Genomic DNA, 6,692 nt, shown 5'->3' with positions numbered 1-6,692 from the left:
TTCGCAACCGCTCCGCCACAACGGCCCCGCGCTTGCGCACGAAGGCGGGGCCGGCGCGCCGCGCAATTACCGTAAAGCCCCGACCCGGGGCCGCCGCGCAAGCGCCTCGCAACTGTGCCCTCGTCTGGGCTCCCGGCAGGACCCCAGCAGGCTGGTTCCCGGCTCGGGTACCACGCTCGCCCTCCACCCACCTGAGCTTCCTGGTGGGCTTCGGGGAAGCTCCTCTAACTCCTTTGGGGCTGGAGGCGGGGTGTTGGTGGCAAAATGCGCGAAGTGAGGTGCCAAGGTTTTGCCACCGAAGATTGAAAAGCAGTGCTGCGCGCGCGGAGATCCTTCCTGTCGGCCCGAGGTATTTCTCAGGCTTGGTAGTTAATTCGTTTCAGTTGAAATCTCTTCTTTTTCATCGTCTTTCTTTTTAACCTTTCGTAAAGAACAGAAAGAAAATAAACTATAATTGGTCCGGTTCCGTGCCAGGGGCGCACCGAAGCGTCTGAAACCCCCAGCGAACTCCCTCGGAGCTTCCAGGAGCCCAGTGCTACATTCCTTGCTTAAACCACCTGTGCCCTTATCTTTTTGCGGTTGTTGACACATTTTCTCCAGCCTGCCCCAGAGAGTTCCTTTAAGGCTCTGACCAATCCCCCCACCACCCCCCCATTCCTAATACCAGCGTCCTTCCAATAGGAGTTTACATTTTTTAAACTTTAAATTATTTAATTAACACGGGGCTGCTGTTATGCCATTATTTATTATTATTATTATGTTTATTATGTTTATTATGTTTATTATGTTTATCATTCCCTTACCTCCACTTCCCCAGGAAAGAAGAGTGATTAGTTCTGTGTCTTCCATCATTAGAAGTTCCTTAGTAAGGCGTCTGGGTGGCTCAGTTAGTTAAGCCTGCAACTCTTGATTTTGGCTCAGGTCATCATCTCACGGTTGGTGGACAGGCTCGCGTTGAACTCCGTGCTGGCAGTGCTGAGCCTGCTTGGGATTCTCTCTCTCTCCCCTTGTCTCTGCCCCTCCCCGGATTGTTCTCTCTCTCTCTAAAATAAATAAACTAAAAAAAAAAAAAAAAAAAGATTGAAAAACAGTGTAGAGGAAATGAATGCACAAGGCAGAGCTGTGTCAAAAGCAATTTGCTACTATTGAAGATTAGGAATACAAGCTTCCTGGCTTGTATTTTCTGGCTGGCTCAGTTGGGAAGCATGCGGCCCTTGATCCTGGGGTCGTGAGTTCGAGGCCCACGTTGGGTGCGGAGCCTACATTAAAAAAAAAAAAAAAACAACAAAACACAATACAAGCTTTTCTTAAAAATTACAGCAGATTCAGCCACCCCTATAGCAAAGTTACTGTCAAACACTCACATTCTGATTTTATGTTCCTCAGAGGAAGAGAAAGAGGTGACGTTGTCACTGGCTGAAAGGAACTGCACGTGGCTGCGGACAGGTGGGTAGGCAGGCACCAGAGGCAAAAGCCCGAGGTAAAGGTTTGGTGTGATGCTCTGATTCCCAGAGCTGAAGAAGGCCAGCCTCTGCTCCAGGGTCCGTTTTAATTCAGAGCTTGCTATAGCCGAGGAATCAGCTACCATTGCTTGTGTTTGGCAGGGACTCAATGACAGGCAGGGAGAAAATGTCAGGTGTGCTCTGACTGGAAGTTATTGGTGGGGGGAAGCTGGAGGCGGGCTGGCCGGAAGTAGGCATCCTATTTGATTGCTTAGGGGAACATGTTTGGCCCTCTCTGGTTGGTCTTAAGTTGGCAGTGGGGACAAAGACCGGGGAAGCTGGTATTTATTGACCAAGTCCTGACCGTATTCATTCCCTTTTTTTCCCCTGGTTATAGACCTTGAATCCACAGCCATTGGCATGGACCCATAAACCCAATCTGGGCAATCATGATACTCCATGATTGTTTGGCAACAGTAATTGGCTCAAAAGGTGACCGTGTGATCCAAGCAGGGCCAAACTATGTAACTTCTCTAGAACTGAAGTTTGGACATTAGAAGAAAGAAGTTTTGTCCACTGCAGCCGCTAAATAGAGAGACTGTCGATTTGGGGCTACTGGTGGTCATCTTTTCCACCACGTGGAGAGTCTGTGTACAGAGTGAAGTTTGTGTAGTAAAGGACTAACCTTACCCAAAGAAAGATGTGGCCTTTGCCCTTTGCTCCTGGGAGAAGCTCTTTAAACCCCTGGCAAGTCCTACCTGACAAGAGTGTGTCTGTGTACCCTGGGGACTTGGGCCTCACCAGGTGGCCTAACAATGTGATGATAAGATGGAAACTGGGACACAGAGAGGGAGAAGACCATGGGAAGGTGGAGGCAGAGATTAGAGTGATGCGTCTGCAAGCCAGAAAACCCAAGGATTGTCAGCAGTGTCCAGCAGCTAGAGAGAGGCAAGGGAGGGTCCCGGCCTAGAGTTTTCAGGGAGAGCCTGGCCCGACCAACATCTCCATCTTGGACTTCTAGCTTCCACAACTGTGAGGCAATATACCTCATTTTTTTAAGGTTCCCTGGGTGGTTTTATGGAGGCGCTCCTTACAATCACAACAAGAACTGCAGGGTTGGACTAGTTACCACATAAGCTCCAGTTAGAATGTGTCTGTGAACCATCAAGCAAGTGGCCCTGGGCCCAGAGAGTGCCCCAGGCACTCCTAGTCGATAGCGGCACTATCGATAACAGGCTTTGACCATCACAAAGCAGACTGAAAGGAAAAGGCCTCACTGAGGACGTAATGTTTCAGCCCATATCTGAAGGAGGTGAGGGAGAGAGTGTGAAGTGTCTGAAAAACGAGCATTCCTGGTGGAAGCACTTTCTAGAGTCTGGTCAGACAGTTCTCTTAGTTTTTCCATAAACACGTACGGTCTTCAGTTATTTCAGGGAACACATTCCAGAAAATAACACACTTAGGTTCTGTTGCCCAACGTGCGGAGCAGCTATCACAAGACCCTGGACGATGCGCGTTCGCTTTTTAACCTTCCATTCACTCCTCATCCCCATGCAATCTGGCTTCTGGACATGTGATGTTGCAACGTTTAAGACCGAAGCAACTAAGTAAAACCAGCTGTCTTCTATTGAGCCCGACATGGGGAGACGTGGAAAAATCCAAAGATTTTTCTCACCGAGAGAGAGACGTCTGAGTAAAGACCAAAGAGGTGAGAGAAACTGAAAAGAGAGTAAAACAGGATTTATGGATTGCTGCACACTGCATATTCGTATGTGTTAAAAATGCAATTAAAAGTAATTCTTTAGGGGCACCTGGGTGGCTCAGGTGGTTAAACATCTGACTCTTGGTTTTGACTCAGGTCATTATCTCACCATTTGTGAGTTTGAGCCCCATGACGGGCTCCGCACTGACAGCGCGGGGCCTGCTTGGGATTCTTTCTTTGCCTCTCCCTCTGCCCCTCCCCTGCTCACTTGGACTCTCTCTTCTCTCTCTCTCTCTCACAATAAAGAAAAAAAAACTTAAAACAAAAAGTCAGTTTTTCGGGTTGTGTATTTTTGGAAAATACACTGTTCAGAGATAGTGCAAAGTGGCAATCTATTCCATTTGGTTGCAGAGGTCATTTTAGAGTCTCTGATCTTTTTCCTTTACCTCCAAAATGCATATATATCTTCAAGTTTTTACTTACTTTTTACGATCTCAGTGGGTTAAAACATGGTGGTTTATTATTAGTGCAGCTCAGTACAAGGCACTTGGCCAGGACGGGGAAGATGCTGTGGGCTCCCACAGCGAACCAAAGAACGGGTGCACTGTCTGTGGAGAATTGAAAAAAAAAATTTAATGTTTATTTATTTATTTTGAGGGAGAGAGAGACACAGTAAAAGTAGGGAAGGGGCAGAGAGAGGAGAGAGAAATCCCAGGCAGGCTCCAGGCTGTAAGCACCGAGCCCGATGTGGGGCTACAACTCACGAAATCATGAGATCATGACCTGAGCTGAGATCAACAGTCAGACGCGTAACCGACTGAGCTACCCAGGTGCCCCTGCGAATTTAAAACTGACTCTGGGGTGCCTAGGTGGCTCAGTTGGTTAAGCGTCTGACTCTTGATCTTGGCTCAAGTCATGATTTCACGGTTTCGTGAGTTCAAGCCCCGCGTGGGGCTCTGCACTGACGGTGCGGAGCCTGTGTGGGATTCTCTCTCTCTCCTTCTTTGTCTGCCCCTCTCCCGCTTGCATAAGCATGCTCTCTCTAAAAATAAATAAATAAACTGAAAAAATATGACCATGAAATGGAATAAAAGTCAACTGCTTTTAGTGATCACCATGAGGTAGTGTTTCTAGACAATGTCATAGACAACTTGCTCCACCTTGCTGGACGTTCTAAATAATTGTTACATTGACCTAGAGCAGGGTGCTCCCAGTGGCTTGTCCATGATGCACCGTGACCACATCCAGTCATTCAGGAACCCAGACTTCTCCCATTGAGTGGCTCCAGTGTCTCTAAGGGACATGGGGCTTTACTGGATCTCTGCATTCAGTGGCAGACATTCTGGAAGTGTCAAGACTATGGGGACATTGAGAAGAGCAGTGGTTCTCAGGGGTTGGGGAGAGGAAGGAACGAACAGGCAGAGCTCAGATGGTTTTAAGGGCAATGAAATTCTTCTGTACTGTAATGGGGGGGGTGCACATCACATACATTTCACAAAAGGCATAGAGTGTACGACACCAAGAATGAACCCGAATGTACACCATGGACTTTGGGTGATAAGGACGTGTCCATAGAGGCCCATCAGTTGTAACCAACGTACCATCTGGTGGGGATGTTGACGGTGGGAGAGGCTGTGCATATGCATGAGTAGGAGATCTATGGGAACTCTGTGTGCATTCGGCTCAACTTTGCTGTGAATCTCAAACTCCTCTCAGAAAAAGCTCTATTGGGGCGCCTGGGTGGCGCAGTCGGTTAAGCGTCCGACTTCAGCCAGGTCACGATCTCGCGGTCTGTGAGTTCGAGCCCCGCGTCAGGCTCTGGGCTGATGGCTCGGAGCCTGGAGCCTGTTTCCGATTCTGTGTCTCCCTCTCTCTCTGCCCCTCCCCCGTTCATGCTCTGTCTCTCTCTGTCCCAAAAATAAATTAAAAACGTTGAAAAAAAAAATTTTTAAGAAAAAGCTCTATTAAAGACCAAAAAAAAAGGAGGAAAGTACATTGTTGAGAATATTCTCTTCGGCACCACAAAAAACAAATAATCTTATTTATTTATTTATTTATTTATTTATTTGAGAGAGAAAATGCAAGTAAGCAAGGGTAGAAAGAGAGAGAATCCCAGGATGGGGCGGGGGGGGGGTGGGGGGGTGGAGAGAGAAGCAGGGCACACCCAAACAGAACTTGAACCCATGGAACGTGAGATGATGACCTGAGCCAAAGTCAGATGCCTAATGACTGAACCACCTAGGCACTCACAAATAATCCCATTTGTCAATGGGCAGAAGATATCCAGATGGCCAACAGATACATGAAAAGATGCTCAACATCGTTCATCATCAGGGAAAGAATGAAGAGTCTGTGCTCATCACAATACGTTTTTGCCTCAGGAATGCAGTTTTTAACTTTGTCCTTGGAAATAACTTCAGAGTTACACAAATGGTGTAATGGTGTAATGCAGGAGGAGAACATCCATATACCTTTACCCTTAAGCACATTTGTCGATGTACTACTGGATTTATTTTTCTATACAATCTCCTTTTTTCTTTTTCCTGTTCTAGTTCTAGATTTAGTACTATCTTTTCCAACGATTAATCATCGGGCATCCTTCCTCTTCCCGTTCTGCTGCCCCAGTCCTTCAATCATCTTCATTACCAATTCTTGCATGAAATTTGCTCTGTTCCCTGGGTAGACTCATTCATGAAATGGGCCAGGGTCCTTCTGGACAGAAGCAAATTTCTGCATATCTACGTGTCCATCTCCAGTTCCTATGGCCAAATGTCTTCCTTTTCCTCTCCTCTTATGGTCCAAAACAGAAAGAGAGGGTGGACTGAGGTTCCCAGTATTGAGAGGCAGAGAGAGGGGTGGGCTTTCTTCCCCACTGAGGACACACCCAAAGCACTGAGAACTGAGTATGGCCCATGAGTTCTTAATAAATGTGTGTGTGTGTGTGTGTGTGTGTGTGTGTGTGTGTGTGTAATAGGGGGGATCTTTTAAGATGTGGAAATGGACAAGGGTCCGTTAGCCTGGGCCTAATGGAGTCACTGACCTTGAGGTGTGTGGGAGAAGGTAGATGGCAGGGATCCATTATGACTTTTGTAGGTCTTAGGTCCTTTTGGCCAGTTTCCATAAAAACCGTATTAAATACCATACCTTACAACTGCACTGGTATAAAGAGGAGTATGCTCCACTCTGGTTCATGGGTCTATATTCATTATGATGACAGTCACTTTTGGTTAATTGTTTTAAAGAAATTCTAACATTTTGGTGGGGGGGCCTGGGTGACTCAGTCAGTTAAGTGTCTGACTCTTGATTCAGCTCAGGTCATGATCTCAGGGTTGGTGGGATTGAGCCCGACATCAGGCTCTGTGTTGACAGCTCCAAACCTGCTTGGGCTTCTCTCTCTCTCCCTTTCTCTGCCCTTCTCCTGCTCGTGCTCTCTCTCTCTTCAAATAAATAAATAAACATTACAAGAAAAATAAATTCTATGGGGCGCCTGGGTGGCTCAGTCAGTCAGGCATCTGACTTCAGCTGAGGTCATGATCTCATGGTTCATG

General features: G+C 47.1%; 1 long non-coding RNA gene across 1 annotated transcript; it reads left to right on the top strand.

The window, feature by feature from the left end:
* Positions 1-63: 63 nt before the first annotated feature.
* Positions 64-3,294, top strand: LOC102951429. Its single transcript, XR_006208060.1, has 3 exons — positions 64-349; positions 1,387-1,446; positions 1,840-3,294. It is a non-coding gene; the product is annotated as an uncharacterized LOC102951429 (long non-coding RNA).
* Positions 3,295-6,692: the final 3,398 nt, after the last annotated feature.

This window comes from Panthera tigris, chromosome D1 (genome assembly GCF_018350195.1).
Source record: "Panthera tigris isolate Pti1 chromosome D1, P.tigris_Pti1_mat1.1, whole genome shotgun sequence".
Lineage (NCBI taxonomy): Eukaryota > Metazoa > Chordata > Mammalia > Carnivora > Felidae > Panthera > Panthera tigris.
The sequence above is the reverse complement of the archived record's forward strand: the minus strand, read 5'-3'. Positions and strand labels throughout refer to the sequence as shown.